Raw genomic sequence first — 16,393 nt, forward strand, 5'->3', positions numbered from 1 at the left:
ATACTTGACAAAAGTAGCCCGTAAGTCTGGAGAGGTGATGATAAGAACGGGAGTTCTCTAAGACCATGTATTTGTCCAAAGGGGGATAAAAATATTGCTGAATTTAGGCTCAAATACATTAAGCACGCCTATTACATTTTCCAGGAGGATTTTCAGAATAATAGATATCAGGCACATAACTAACTCCAAACTATTGGGGAAGGAAAAATAGAATGAGGAGAAATAGAATGAGGAAAAAATAGTTTTCTATACAGTCGAAATCAAGACTGGAGAGAGAACAAAATTGTCCATACAATACAAATCAAGAAAGAAGAGAGAACAAAACATAGGAAAGGAAAGACAAAGAGAAAAGACAAAAATAGAGTATTTCAACCCAAATATATCAATAATTTCATTACATGAATTAAATGCTCCAGTCAAAGAACAACTATTTTTAGACTTAAAAAGAAAAGATCCATCTATATGCTGTTTTTAAGAAACATATACAAAATCTATAAATTGAAATTAAAGTATAGAAAAATATATGCTGGCAAATACTAATCAATAGAAAGCTGATATTGCTTCATTCATCTTATACTTTTAGGTGGAAAGTATATCTAAAGATAAAGATTACAAATATGACAGATCATTCAGTTCACTGGGAAAAAAATGTATCTAAACTAATGAAAACATGTTACAGTCTAAAGTACATAAATCGAAAATGAACAAAACTACAGGGAGAAATACACATATCTATCATTCTAGTGAGAGATTGAATACCTATATCTGAGCAATTATTTGGGGTGACACAATCAAGGAGCTAGGTCAAATGGATATATAAATTGCATTTTATCTAAGGGTGGAGAACACGTACTCTTTTCAAGCGCACATAGAACATTTACAAAATTAAATGTATTCTTGTCCATTAAGTAAGTTGCAGAACTATTTCCACCAATGTCACTATTAATATCGCAGAATAGTGAATTATAGGGCTCTGTCCCTTCACAAAAGCAACTAATAAGCTGGCGAAAATTGTTAAAGTCAAGTTTCACATTACTCTTTAATTTAGTAAAAACTTTCAACAACCATGGAAGGCTTAATGAAGAAAGAAACTGATGTATTGCAGTAAGAGAGTGCTGTGGCATTTTAAGTTGCCTACTTGCCATCCTTCATCCCCCAGATCAATGACAGCCCATGAAGATGACAGCCTGAACCCCTGGTGCAGGTGCTAGTGCAAGAGGGAGCAAGATGGACCTTATTCTCAAAGAATTGTGGTTGTGTGCTCCCTACAGGACTGCTGCAAGGGCTTTCCTTTGTTTTATTTGATTTGAAATATTCCCAGGGCTTGGGTAGCTTCCTGAGAAGTTTTGTCAAAAGCATTTAAAGGTAAAAGTATTGGCTGCAGCTGCTTCGGACAAGGGATAAAACAGAATAAGCAATATACACATAAAAAGGCCTGGAAAGAAGAAGTTGAGAAAGGAGATACATGGGAGGATAAAGGTTTTTAAAAGTTCCCATGTATACTGGGGAATCAGGAAGGCAATGCTTATACCCCCAAGGCTGGATGCACGTTCAGAACAGGCCTGAGGAGACCCTATACTTTCACCTATGGCTGACCTTCACGCTCCATGCTAGCATGAAGTGAAGGCTAAGGTAGAGTTATAAATTACTTGGCATCATTGAAGTCATGCCACAACACAGAACCAATCTACAAAAACTGGGAGAGTAATTCTTTTCTTTTTCGTTCTTTCCTCTAATTTTGGCTATAGTTGTTTAAGGAAATCACTGTCATAACACTAGCTGACCACTAAGCTAATGGAACACAGACTTCAGTGGTCACCCGCAACAAAGAATACAGACTGTAGAAAATACTTTAGGAAACTCACAAAGCAGACAACAACAGCCCACAACAAGCTTGGGAATGGGAAGAATTGAATTTCCAGATTTGCTATTTTACAATTTTCAACATGTCCAGTTTTCAGCACAAGTTGTTAGGCATGGAAAAAAACAATCAAGTATAGCCCATTCACAGGATAAAAAGAAGTTGTCAGGAACCATCCTTGAGGAAAAGCAGACATGGGATTTATCATACAAAGACTTTAAATTAACTATCTTAAATATATTAAAAGAGAAAAACGAAACTAGGAGAGTGATGTCTCACCAAATAGACTATCAGTAGAGAAAGAAATGATAAAAAGTAACTAAGTAGAAATTCTGCAGTTGAAAGAAAAATAACTAAAATGAAAAATTCACTAGAGGAGTTCAATAGCAAATGTGAGTATTAACAAGAATCAGTGATTAGGTCAATTGAGATTGTCCGGTCTGAGAAGCAGACAGAAAAAAGAATGAAGAATAATGAACAGTGATTAAGAAACCTGTGGGACACTATGAAGCATACCAACATATGCATAATGGGAATCTTGAAAGAAGAAAGAGAAAAGGACAGAGAATATTTGAAAAAATAATGGTTAAAAACATAAGTTTGATGAAAGGCATCTCAAGATACTCAGGGAAATTCAAGCAAGATCTCGGATCAACTCAGAGATTCACACTGAGACATTATAGCTAAACAGTCAAAAGCTAAAGGCAGAGAATTTTGAAAGCAGTAGGAGAGAAATTTCTTATCATGTATAAGTATCCTCAGTAAGATTAACAGTTAATTTCTCTTCAGAAACTATGGAGGTCAGAAAGCAGTAAGATGATATATCTAAAGTGCTAAAAGAAAAAAACTGTCAACCAAAAATTTCTACATGTGGCAAAGTCATCCTTCAAAAATGAAGAGGAAATTAAGACATTCCCAGATATACAAAAACAGATGATCACTAGTAGATCTGCCCTGCAAAAGAAATGCTAAAGTAAGTCCTTTAGTCTGCAATGATAGGAGACTAGACAGTATCTTGAATCCATATGAAAAAAATAAAGAACAATGTTAAAAGGTAGCTACATGAGTAAACATAAAAGCTGATATTGTTATATTTTTTATTTGTAACTCCTCTTTTTTCTATATAATTTAAAAGCAAAATGCCTAAAACAATAATTATATATCTACATAGGTGGGAACACAAGGTAAAAACGTTTAATTTGTGACAAAACTGTCATAAAAGAAGAGGATGGAACTATAAAGGAGAAAAGTTTTGTATACTAGTGAAAATAAGTTGATATTAATAATCAAATTTGATTATTATAAAGTTAAATTTTATTGTAATCCTCAGGGGTAACCACTAAGAAGAAAACAAAAATACACAGAAAAAAAGGGAATCAAAATGGTACATTAGAAAAAAATCAATCAAAAAAGAAGGCAGTAATGGAGAAAAAGGAGAACAAAAAAGAAGTAAGACATAGAAAACAAACAGCAAAATGGCAGGAGTACTTCCTTATGAGTACTTTATGTAAATTGATTAGATTCTCCATTGCAAAGGCAGAGATTGGCATGGTCCAATTATATTCTGTCTATGAGAGACTCACTGTAGATCTAAGGTCACAAATAGGTTGAAAGTAAAAGGATGGCAAAAGATATTCCATGCAGATAACTAACCAAAAGTTTACTGGTGTGGCTGTGCTCATATCATATGAAATAGACTTTAGGACAAAAAAATGTTACAGGAGACAAAGGCATTATGTATTGATTAAAGGGTCAATCCATCAAAAAAATATTAACAGTTATAAACAAATACACATCAAACAACAGAGCCCCAAAATATATGAAGCAAAAACTGACAGAATTTAAGGGAGAAATAGAAAATTCAACAGTAATAGAGACTTCAGTACCTTACTTTCAATAATGGGTAGAGCAACCAGATAGAAGATCAGTGAGGAAATGTAGGGCTTGAACAACAGTATAAACCAACTAGCCCTAACAGACAGCTATAGAACACTCCACCCACCAACAGCAGAATACATTTTTTCTCAAGTATACATGGAACATTCTCTAGGAGAGAGACATACTAGGCCACAAAACAAGTTTTAATTAATTTTAAAAGATTTAAATCATCCAAATTTTCTTCTGTGAGAACAATGGAATAAAACTAATAACAGAAGGAAAACTGGAAAATTCACAAATGTGGGGAAATTAACATACTCTTAAGCAACTAATGGGTAGAAGAAATTACAAGTGAAATTAGAAGATAATTTGAAATGAATGAAAATGAAACATACTCAAACTTATGAGATGCAGAGAAAGCAGTTGTTGGGGAGGAATAATTTTCCTCCACTCGTCTAGGTTGCTTTGGCTGGCCTAATGATCAAATTGACATAAGACAGCTTAACAGGAGAAAAACACACAAATTTCATTTGTATAGAGGCCCCATAGTAATGGGACCTAAGAAGTGACCAAAGCAGGCTGTCAATATACATTTTCAGACAAAGAATCAATTATTTGTGAAGATTTGACAAAACAATGGTTTTTGCTTGGAGTAGCAAAATAATGAAGAAATAACAAATTATGTTTATACAGCTTTCTCAGCCTTGAATTTCCTATCTCCAGTAAAAAGAATGCCTTCCATACTTTCAGCATAGAGAGGATACTTTCCCATGGTGATGCTAAAATATCAGCCCCCGCCCCAAGACAGGGTCTTGGAACTTAGGAAAGAGACAGCTTATTACTTTGCCAGGCAAAGGGGACTCACAGCAGGCTAGTGCCTTCAAAACAGTGAACCCACCCTGGGGATGGGGCAGGGTGATTATATAGCCATAGCTCAAACAATAAACAATCAACAGAATCATTTTCTCAATGATAAGACTTAGAGTGGCATCATGATGACTACAGATGACTAGTTCTGTAGGAGCTAGCAGTTATTTTTTCAATTTTTTGATCTCTTCATCTCGTAAGTGCCCAAGGTGTGGTCTTCTTGGTATTTAGTCTATTTTGTAAGGTTACAGTTCTGTGACCTCCTCCCTGGAGAACAACTCAGAAACCAAATATGTTTATTTTGATTACTGAAATAAAGCAGAAACACTAAAATTAATAGCTTTATTTTAACAACGGGCCTGGAGCTGTGAGTAGCAACCAGTCAGTCAGGTCAGTTGACCATTTTAAGGGCAAGCATAAGAATAAGCAATCTGTTAGCCTAAAAGTGGCCATTTTATTAATCCCCCTTCAATGGAAGCACTGTTTCCGGCTTTCAGAGGAACAAAGGAGAGTCAGAATGTTCTTGTACTGGTTGTTTCTCAGGTTTCTTTAGTTCATAATAATCAATGTGCCACATTGGCGTATCTTGGCATAAATGTTGAAAACAATTAAAGACATAAATGAATGGAAAGACATTCTGTGTTTATGAATCAAGGCTCTTAATGTTAAAAAGGGCATACTCCCCAAATTGATCTACAGGGTTTACACAATCTCTATCAGAATTCTAGCTAGCTTCTTTGTAGAAATGACAAACTGATTCTAAATTTGTATAGAGTTGTAAGAGAACCAGAATAGTCAAAACAATCTAGAGAAGGAACAACAAAATTGTTGTGTGAGTGAAAGGCTCACACTTCCTGATTTCAAAACTTAGTACAAAGCTACTTAGTACAAAATAGTGTGGTACTGGAATAGAGACAGACAGAGCAATGGAATAGAACAGAAAGCCTAGAAATAATCCCTTGCATATATATTCAAATGATTTTTGACAAGGGTGTTGAGGCCATTCAATGGGGAAAGGAATAGTCTTTTTCACAGATTATGTTGGGACATTGGATATTCACATTGAAAAGAATGAAATTGGACTGCTTCCTCACATAATATACAAAATACATAAAAATGGATCAAAGGCCTAAATATAAGGACTAAAACCATAAAAGTTTTAGAAGAAAATTTAGCAGTAAATCTACGTGCTCTCATATTTGGCAATAGATTTTTAGATCAGTCCTTGTTTAACATGAGACTGAGACAGGCATTTGTTATAACAATCTGAAGTTGTTGGCTATGCAGCAGCACTCACTGAAAGCTCACCAGAAGCTTCAGGGCAATGGAGCCAAGTGGGGCAGTCTTCAAAGTTAGCCTCTGTGGTTACATAGCAGGTAGAATGGGTCTGAGGGGCACTCAGAAGGCACCCAGCCCAAAGACCAGGAGAGCTCCTGTTGCCGAAAGATCGGCCCCCGTCCCTGACGAGCCAAATAACCCAGTGACAGGGTCTTGGAGCTTAGAAGAAAAGAGGCAATTTTATTGCTTTGCAGGGCAAAGGGGGCTCACAGCAGGCTGGTACCTTCAAAACTGTGAACCTACCTTGGGGATGGGGTGGGGTGGTTATATAGCCAGAGCTCAAATGATAAAGCATAGCAATCAACAGAATCATTTTCTCATCAGAAGACAGAATGGTGTCATGATGCTTCCAGGCGACCAATTCTATAGAGGCCAGCGGTTAGATCTCTTTATCTCCTAAGCACTCAAGCTGTGGTCTTCTTGGTAATTCAGGCTATTTTCTAAGGTTAAAGTCCTGTGACCTTCTTCCTGGAGATTGACTCAGAAACCAAGCATGATTATAGCTTTAGATTACTGGAATAAAGTAGAAACAGTAAGATCAATAGCTTTAGTTTTAACAATGGGCCTGAAACTGTGAGTAGCAAATGGTCAGTCAGGTCAGTTGACCGTTTTAAGGGCAAGCATAAGAATAAGCAATCTGTTAGCCTAAGTGCAACTATTTTATTAATCCTCCTTCACCCCTTCTTTAGTCTTTTGCCCTTGACAGTCGTCTCTCGGAAGGACAGGAATATAGCCTGAGTTGGGGCTGGTGGCATGATCCCTGTGTCACTGGGTGTTCTCCCAGACTGACACCACCTCCTGAAGGAAACCACTGTGTGGCCTCATTTTTCTTTGTATTCTCTATGCCCATGGAAGATGTAATAAAGATGTAGGTGTTGACCCAGTGCACATAGAAACACTTATTTCTTACCCACTTATTTCACAGATCATATCACACAATTTTCCTATCCCTCTTCCAACCCAGATCCTCTGGGATTAGTATATCTGAAAAATTAATTTGAAAAGCCTCTTTCCCCATTGTCAAATATTTCTTAACCAGAACTGTGTGCTACTCAAATATTTACTATAAATGCTCCATCTTGAATCTCCAGCTCTTAGAGTTCTTATTCTCTTCTAATTCTGTAGAAGCCAGGACTGTTTAAAGGTCAACATTCCTTCAGTAACAGACAATAGAAGCCAAATACCCTGAGTTCAATAAGGACAGAAAAATCTGAAGTTCAACCCTAAAACTCTGTATTAGTTATCACTTAATCTTTTCCTCAGATTTCCCCTGATTTAAAGCTATTGTTGGGTAATCTGACTCTGTGTAGGATCTCACGGATGAAATTGTGGGAGTAGTAAAATGCAGGGTATCACAGATGTGTCCTCCTGACAGAGATTTCAACAAAATGTGATGGTTTCTATGTTCCATTGTTATCGCAGCTGGACATTCCTGCTCCCATTGGTATGGAAATAAAGTGCAATGTTTGGTTTCCACTTCATTTATAAGATGTAAAGCTAATTATATTCAAATATATATTCTCTGTGCCTAACTTAGGCTCTGGCCCTTAGGAGGGCTCAATAAGTATTTTCCAAATGAATGATTTCCACAATTGTAGTAGTACAACTAATTGCTAAGAGTACTTATTGCTTACTCTGACTCATGCACTGTGCTATGCACCTTATATGTACTATCTCATAATTTATATAGCATAGCATATTTGTATGTACTGTCTTATTTAATTCCACAATAACTCAATGAAGTTAATACTGTTTATCCTCATTTTCCTGATTTATAACCAATATTTTGAGATGTTAAGTGACTTTCCCAAGTCAGCCTTTAAAATATATCTAGAATTTGATCATGTGACACCACTTCACTGTTCTTACCTGGTCCAAGTCACCATCTCACCTAGTGTTCTCTACATGTAAATTAGCACAAGGTGGCTTATAGTGTTGTTTAGTGTTGTTTAGATCTTTTATGTCTTCACAAAATTTTTTGTCTTGTTGTTCTATCAGTTGCTGAGAAAGGGGTGTAAAATTTATAACCATACTTTGAAATTGTCTATTTCTTTCTTTAATTCTGTCAATTCTGTCATCATGTATTTAGAGACTGTTATTACATACATACCCATTCATTATTGTTTTCTCTTAATTTATTATTTTGAAATGCTCCTCTTTTCTCTCACACTATCTTAGTCTTGAAGTATAGTTTATTTAATATTAATAGATTTTTAATCTTTTTCTGGGGGGGGGTAACTAGGTTTATTTATTTATTTTTAATGGAGGTACTGGGTATTGAAGCCAGGACCTCGTGCATGCTAGGCGTGAGCTCTACCACTGAGCTATATACCCTCTCCACTAGTCTTTTTATTCTTACTGTTTATATGATAATGTCTGTTTTATCCATTTACTTTCAACTTATCTGTGTCTTTATATTTAAAGTACATCTCTTTAGACAGCATATAGTTGGATTTTTCTTTTTAATCCATTTTGACAGTCTCTGACTTTTAATTTGAATCTTTAGTCTTTTAACACCTAATGTCATTATTGATATGATTGGATTCATGTCTATCATTTTACAATTTGTTTCACTTTGACACTTTTTACTTTTTTAATTTCTCTCTTCCCTCTTTTCTACCTTCTTTTGGATTATTTGAATATATCTTAGAATTCTATTTTAATTTACCTACTGACGTTTTGGCTGTACTTTTTGTGTGTGTTTTTATTGGCTTTTCTAGGGATTACAGTTCACGTCCATAATTTATAATAGTCTGCTTTGGGGAGGATATAGCTCAGTGGTAGATCACATGCTTAGCATGTATGAGGTCCTGGGTTCAGTCCCCAGTCCCTCCATTCAAAAAAATAATTAAAATAAGTAAATGAACCTAATTACTCCCCCAAAAGAACCATAAAATAGAATTTTTTAAAATGGGGAAATCTTACAAGTGTATAGGTCCATTTGCTATCCCCTTGTGCTATAGTTGTCATGTGCATTACATCTACATATATTATTGTGAAGGAAAAGCTGGGCTGGGCCAACTCGTAAATCTGTTAGTAAGTGTCAGTTTGCTGATTCCCTGCTCATGTTTTTGTTTGTTTGTTTGTTTTTTGCTAGCCAGCTGGATTTTCAGAGAGACATATCTGGCCTTGAAATGTTGGTTTGCTGCCTCCCTGCCTCTACTTTTGTGATAATGATGCTGCTAAAGCTGTTCCATGCCTATTGGCCGAATGCCCCAAGTTTGTAATTAACCCTATAAAACCTTATGCACATGTCTTGGAAGTGCTCAGAGCTTTGGAGCAGAAGCCCCTCTGAGCCCGCCAGTGTAATAAATCTGAGTACTCCAACCCTCCAAGTGGTGCTTGTTTCTTGGCTGGCCTGTCGTTTCTGTAACATTATAAGCCTTGTAATACAATTTTATAATTTTTGCTTCAAGTACTTAAGTGAATTTATAAAAAATTAAGGGGAAAATAGTCTTTTATATTTATATACATAGTTACTATTTACAAGGATCTTTCATTCCTTCCTGAAGATCTGAATTTCCATTTGGTTTTCTCTTGAGATTGAAAAACTAACTTCAACACTATTCTTTGTGCTGCAGATGTGGTAGTGATGAATCCTCTTAGTTTTCTTTTATCTGAGAATCTTACTTTACCTTCATTCATGACAGATATTTTAATTGAATATAAAGTTCTGAGTTAACAAATTTCTCCTGTAGTATTTTAAAGATATCATTTTGCTGTCTTCTGGCCCCCATTGTTTCTTATGAGAAAGCAGCTGTTGTCCTTTGCATTGTTGTTTCCTTGTATGCAATGTGTTATTTTTCTCTGATTGCTTTCAAGTATTTTTCATTTTTATTGACTTGACTGTGATATAAACAGGAGCATTTTTTCCTACTTATTTATCCTTTATAGGCTTCATTAAGCTTCTTAAATTTGTAAATGTATGTCTTATGCAAAATTTGAGGGAATTTTAGCCATTTTTCCCCTCTCGATGAACTCTGTCATCTCCTTTCAGTATCCAGTTACATACATATTCGAACTTTTGATGTTACCCCATAAGCCTCTGTTAAATAATTTTTTTCTCTATGTTCTTCATATTGAATAATTTCTATTGATCTGTTTTCAAATTTATTGCTTCTTTATTCTGTCATTCCATTCTATTCTTAAGCCCATCCAATGAATTTTTACTTCAGTTATTTTGTTTTCCAGTTTGAAAATTTCCAGTTGGGCTTTTTAAAAAGACTCTTTTCTTCTGAAATTTCCTTTTTTTTCATTAATTGTGAGTATATTTCCCTGAATATCACCAAGCGTAGTTTTAATATAAGCTTTAAAATAATTGTCTGCTAATTCCAATATCTGGGTCATCCTAGATTGTTTTCTGTTGATATTTTTTCTTACAAATTTACCATATTTTCCTGATTCTTTGAATGTTGTTTAATTTTGAATTACGTCTTTAATATTGTGAATGATATGCTCTAAAAGCTCTTGAATCTGAATATCCCTCTGATGAATATTGATTTTTAGAAACGTAGTTAACTGTTCCTCTGCAATGGGTGTAGCTCAAATTTTAGTTCAGTTCTTTTGGCCTCACCTGAAACACCTGCTTTGAGTCTTTCCCCAGTATGCATTTTCAAGGGTTATCCAGAGATTTGGGCAAATTTTATACCCAGAATTTGGGACCTCCACTTTTTGGCTTTCTTTTTGAGGGGATTTCCTCTCTGACTTTCCAGTGAATGTGGTGCCCCAAACTCAAACTCTCTTCTCTGATTTTTAAACCAGTAAAACTACGATTTTCTAACACAGCTTTAGCCACCCCACATGGCTAAAAGCCACGCTAACAAAATGGAAACTTGACCTTTGTTCCCCTATGCCAAGTGTTGGCTCTTCTCAGTATCTGCCTACTTCTTTTGTTCACCGTTTGTTCCGGGATTTGTTTTTATATTTTGTTGAGCGTTGATAGTTGTTATCTACAAAAAGAGGATTGGTTTGTCAGTTGGCCTTATTGAGAGTGGTTCTTTTCTTTCTTTTATTGCTCTTTTGTTAATCTTTTATTGTAAAATAAAATATAGATACAGAAAACAATCCAAAATAAGTATATAGGTTAATGAACCATTGTAAGGTGAGTACACTTGTAACCACCTTCCAGGTCAGGAAACAGAATCCTGTCTTTCACCTCAGAAGCCCTTCCATGTATTCCATTCTGTCACAAGCCTGTCACTCCTCGCATAGTTAACAACTACACTGACCTTTGTAGCAGTCATTCTTTTATATTTTTTCTTTTTTTTAACTGACAATCTCTTGTACTTTTTTAGTTTTATCTTCCAAGTGTGAATCTCTAGGTGCCAAAGTTTAGTCATGTTTTAAAGTATTTTTAATGTATTGTTCCCCCCTCCTCCCAATTTCTTCATTTTCTTTACAATTGATCTACTGGTGAATCTTGTCTAACCTATAGTATAACCTATGTTTATTCTATAGTGTTTAACCTATAGGGTTTCTTTCCCTTTTCCCCCTTTGGCTGTCACTCTTTTCTTTATTGTATAATTTACTAATTGATCTTGTTTGTTCCTCATTGTCCTAATCATGAGTGCAAAGTTTTTTGTATGTTTTGTTCATTATTTTATCCTGAATACTTAGAACAGTGCCTGGCACAGAATAGGCACTCAATAAGTATCTGTTGAATTAATTAATTAACAAGCATAATTTTCATAATTTCTTTCCTCATGCTCTCAATATTGAATATTCAAAGATCCAAAAATTACTTTGGAAACATTAGTTTCTCTGTATATTGCTTAAAGAAAATGCCCCTTCTCTGGAAAAAAAAATGACAAATTGTAATTGCCTCTGTTCTTTTTTTATAACTCAATGTATTCATTCAATCAACAAATATTTATTGAACACCTCTGAAGTGGCAAGCAGTAGTCTATACACAGATAATGCAGCAGCAAAAAATGGCAGAAAAAGACCCTCACCCTGGAGAGCTTATATTTTAGTCAGGTAAGAAAAAATAGGCAAATAAATAGATATATGGTATAATATTAGGTTGTGCTATGAAGAAAAATAAAACTGAATAAGAGCACAGAGCATGTCAGGGTCTGCTGTCTTAGAGAGTGATCAGGAAAGGCTTCTTCAGGTAAGTAACATTTGAACAAAGATTTGAATAAAATGAGGGGAAAATCTGCCTCTGGGAAAAGAACTCCAGATAGAGAGAACAGCAGATGTAGAGACCTTGAAGCAACATCAGACTTACCCAAGGAAGAGTAATAAAAGCAGTGTGTCTGAAGGCCAGTGCATGAGAAGAGGGATAAAAGAGAAGATCAGAGAGGATGCAAGAGACCAGGATATGTAGCACTCTGAAGGCCATGTTAAGGACTATGAGGACTATGAGTTTTATTTTATGTGTGATGAAGATCTATTAGAGAATATTCAGTAGTCAAATGACATTGTATGATATGTTTTTTAACAAAATTCTTGCTGCTGTATAGAGAAAAGACATAAAGGGTTGACAAGAGGTTGAAAAAATAGTTCAGCTGAGGCAAGTGATGATAATGACTTAGACCAAAGTGTGACAGTACTTTGATTTGGGGTATATTTTGAAGATAAAAGCAGCAAGATTTTCTAAAACTTGTAGGTGAAATGTGAGAGAAAGTGGGGCAGCAATGATAATTCCAAGATTTTGAGCATTCCAAGAGGGAGAAGAGGTGTCAGTTACTGAGATACAGAAGAACAGGTAGAAAGCAAGTTGTTGGGTGGAAAGAATTAAGAGTTCATGTAGAGCTACCTTAAATGTAAGATATTTGCTAGACATATTCAGTGGAGATGCAAGTATGCTGCTCGATATATAAGTTTGAAGTTTGGCATATAAATGTTTTTTTCATTACTAAATGGAAAACTATGGGACTTGACAAGGGTGTGTCTAAGTCTTCCTAGGCTGGCATAGCAAAATACAGTAGACTGGGTAGTTTAAAAAACAGAAATTTATTTCTCAAAGAAATTTATTTCTGAACATTGAGAAGTCCAAGAGCAAGGTTCTGGCAAGTTATGTCTCATTCTGAGGCCTCTTCTTTTGGCTTGTTAGTTGCTTTCACCTTGCTGTATTCTCACATGACCTTTTTGTGCATGCATGAAGATACAGAAAACACAAGTTCTCTGGTATTTCTTCTTACAAGGGACCTAATACCATCAGACCATGACCCCACCCTCATGACCTTATCTTACCCTAGTTATTCCTAAGGGCTCATGTCCAAGTGCCATCACACTAGGGTAGAGGGCTTCAACATATAATTTTGGGGGAAATACAAACATTCAGTCCATAATAGAAGGGAATGTAGACTGAGAAAAATAGAGATCTGAAGATCAAACCTGAGGCATTCCAATGTTTAAGGATTGGAAAGAGTTAGAGAATTCAACAACTGAGACAAGAAGGAGTCATAAATGAGGCAAGAGGAAATCCAGGAAAGCGTGATGTCTTGAAAGCTAAATGGAGAACGTGTTTCAAATGTTGTAATTGTGTCAAACTCTGCTAAGAAGTTAAGAGAGAATAGGACTAAGCACTTCCCATTGGTTTTGGCAATCTGGAGATAATGGTTATCTTGGCAAGAGCTACCTTAATGGGAGGATGGAGACTAAAGCCTTCAAGAGAGAACAATAGGTGAAATGCAGAGATCATTAGAAAAAACAACTCTTTTAAAGAGTTTTGCTGAAAAGAAGATGGTAGCTGGGGTGTGGGATGGTGATAATCTAGACCTAAGGAAGGATATTATGGGAGATATTGCAACAGTTTTTATGTTGATGTGAATTAGAGAGTAGAGAGAGGGACCATGATGATGCCGGTCAGAGAAAGGGTAATCACAACATCAGAGTCTCTGAGCAGGCTCAAGGTTATAGGATCTAATGCACACATGGAGGATTTAAACTTATATCCATTATTTTTTTAAAAGGTAGACAGAATATATGGCACAGATGAAAAGTAAGCTGGCATATTTGGGTATGAAAAGGTATAAAAGTTCTCATCCACTTGCTTCTGTTTTTTCAAGTACTTCAGAGTCCTTCATAAGCATCAATTGTTTCTCTTCTCAAGCTTTTTGTTTCTTAATGAGAAAGTCTCTTTTTTTAGTATAGAAATTTCTGTCATCTTAATCATCATTTTTGTTGACATTCTCTAGATCTCCACTAGCTCCATTATGCCTTTAAAAATTTAGTGTCTAGGCTTCTGGAATGGTAGTGTGAAACGTTCCCCAGTGGAACAAATATAACTGGTGAAAATTACTATATTCTTAAAAATTAAAGTGTCTGGAAAGTGCCTAAGGGCATAGTGCAAATAAAGAAAAATGTATTCAAGAAAATCTAGATCTTGATGAGAACACTGAGAGTCTGTGGAGCTTGAGCCATGATCTGCCCCATCCTCCTCCTGACCCCATGTCACAGCTTAGCATAACGGAAGCTCACACCAGGTAGATGTGGATAAGAAAACAGACTCCCTCTCCCTCCACTTCCCTGGGCTTTGGTATTTCCCTGAGAGGGGCGTGTTGCCAGGGTTCTTCACCCTTTTTAGCTTTGTTTTGCAGGAACCAAATTCCAGGAGAGTGTGGCCAAGAAGTTGGAGTCTCCTTTGCTCCACCTAGCCTCCCATTCATAGGCATGGCAGGCTGACAATACTAGGGCCCTGAATACCCTCACCACAGCTCACTTGTAGAGTGGAGGGTTCCAAATTTGGAGGGGAAAACTGTTAAGACCAGAAGCTGCCACCAGTACTCAGCACTCTGCTCATAAAGCCAAAATGTTACTCTAAGAGAAGGGGCCACTGTTTCTGCCCCCCAGCTCTGGAGCAGAGGTGCAGAGATTTTGTCCAGAGGAAGAGGCAGGCCATAATAAAAGAGTTCCAAAGTTCTTCCCAAGAGAACTGACTCTATCTGGAAGAGAAAATTGAGAAGTTCAACCCTAAGAGCGCTCTTGAAAACAATGGAGATTTTGGTGGTAAGCATTAAAAGGAAGAAAATAATTCTATGAAAACAACAACTAAACTGTAGGCCAAGTTGTCTACTAGATAGAACCAGGAAAAGAGACAGCTAATAAGAGCCTTTCTGGTGTTAGAACAAGCCTCATAGAAGGGACTCAAAGAATACTTCTGCTAAGAGTTCTGAATTTAACTGAATCAGACTGTGGAGCAAGTTATGCAACAGGGCATTGTCGAAAACAATGGAGTAATCAACTTGCAAGTAATTAAACCTAATAGCTGAGTGTAATATCAAATAATACAGCTTAACAGAGAGGACAGAAAAAGAGAGAAAGGGTCCTGCTAAAATTACTGTCATCCCCGGGAGACTATGCACATGCCCAAGGCTGGGCCTTCTCAGGAGCAATATCAAAGATTTCATTAAAATAGTCCAGCCAAATCATTAAATAAATAAACAACAATAATAACAAGCTCAGGGAGGGGGTCAGTATGCAGAATTACTGCAATGTATGATCTAAAATTTCCAGTTTTCAACAACAAAAACAGTGGAAATATGCAAAGGAACAGGAAAATGTGATATATAGGAAAAATAGCAGGTAATAAAAACTTCCTGTGAGAGTACCCAAATGGACTTAGAAGAAAAATACTTCAATAAAGGTATTATCAAAGAAGTAAAAGGAATCATGCTTTAAAAAGTTAACAAGGTACAATGATGATGTACAGTTGGCCCAGATGGCACTGTACGGTGCCTGTCCTTCTCCTGGAGCTACTGTACCTGGTCACAGTGACCCTGCAGGGAGTCGCCAGCCAGTGCTCTCCCTGAGAGAGGCTGAGCTTTCCTGATTGATAGTTTAAAAAAAAATTCTAATGCCTGCAGGCCCTGAGAATGTGAATAACTGTGATTATCCTCCAACCAATCCTTAAAGACTCTGGCCACAGCCATTCCAGAAGACAAGGAAAGATAGCACAGATATAGGAAACCTGGTTGGTTACATTTCTGCTTTCAAATCTATGTCTGACCTAGGAGCAGGTCCCTTCTCTTCTGGCCTCATCCAAAAGTAAGACTGAAGGTGAAGATCTTTAAAGCATCATCCAATATTAGTATCCTATATTTCTATTCAAGCCTAAGCATCTTTAATCCCTAATATTCCTCATGAGTTCCCTGTGATGATCTCTTAGTCATTTTTATTTATCTTTTTTGGATTTACTTCAAATACTCCACTCTAGAGAGCTAGTGCTCCAAAGGGCTAAAGGGGGCCCTGTGTGAAAAGGCATATTTCTCTGTTAAGATCCACGATGACTCATACTAAATGATAAGAAATGTGAAGTTTCTATACAGATAGGTGAAAAATAATTGGTTCCATTTTCCAAATGAGATTTAAAAAATATCCATAGTAGGATTAGCAGCCAATTTTGCTCTGCCAGATGACTGTATAATTCCCATGCTTATGTGAGAACATCATTTTTCTGAATACAGGCCTATATTTATGATTTGAATTAGGTTGTTATAAAGT

The 16,393-nt window shown here is 36.2% G+C and overlaps 1 protein-coding gene across 8 annotated transcripts in view; it reads left to right on the plus strand.

The window, feature by feature from the left end:
- Nucleotides 1-16,393, plus strand: part of RANBP6 (RAN binding protein 6) — a 247,349-nt gene that overhangs the window by 128,999 nt on the left and 101,957 nt on the right. Inside the window, exon 3 of one of the 8 annotated variants that reach the window (XM_074361593.1) lies at nt 11,833-11,920. The exons of the other annotated variants lie outside the window; for them this stretch is intronic. The gene's annotated coding sequence lies outside the window, so the exon portion shown is untranslated. The remainder of the gene's footprint in view (nt 1-11,832; nt 11,921-16,393) is intronic. 8 annotated transcript variants of the gene reach the window in all.

The sequence above is a fragment of the Camelus bactrianus genome, chromosome 4, assembly GCF_048773025.1.
Source record: "Camelus bactrianus isolate YW-2024 breed Bactrian camel chromosome 4, ASM4877302v1, whole genome shotgun sequence".
Taxonomy (NCBI): Eukaryota; Metazoa; Chordata; class Mammalia; order Artiodactyla; family Camelidae; genus Camelus; species Camelus bactrianus.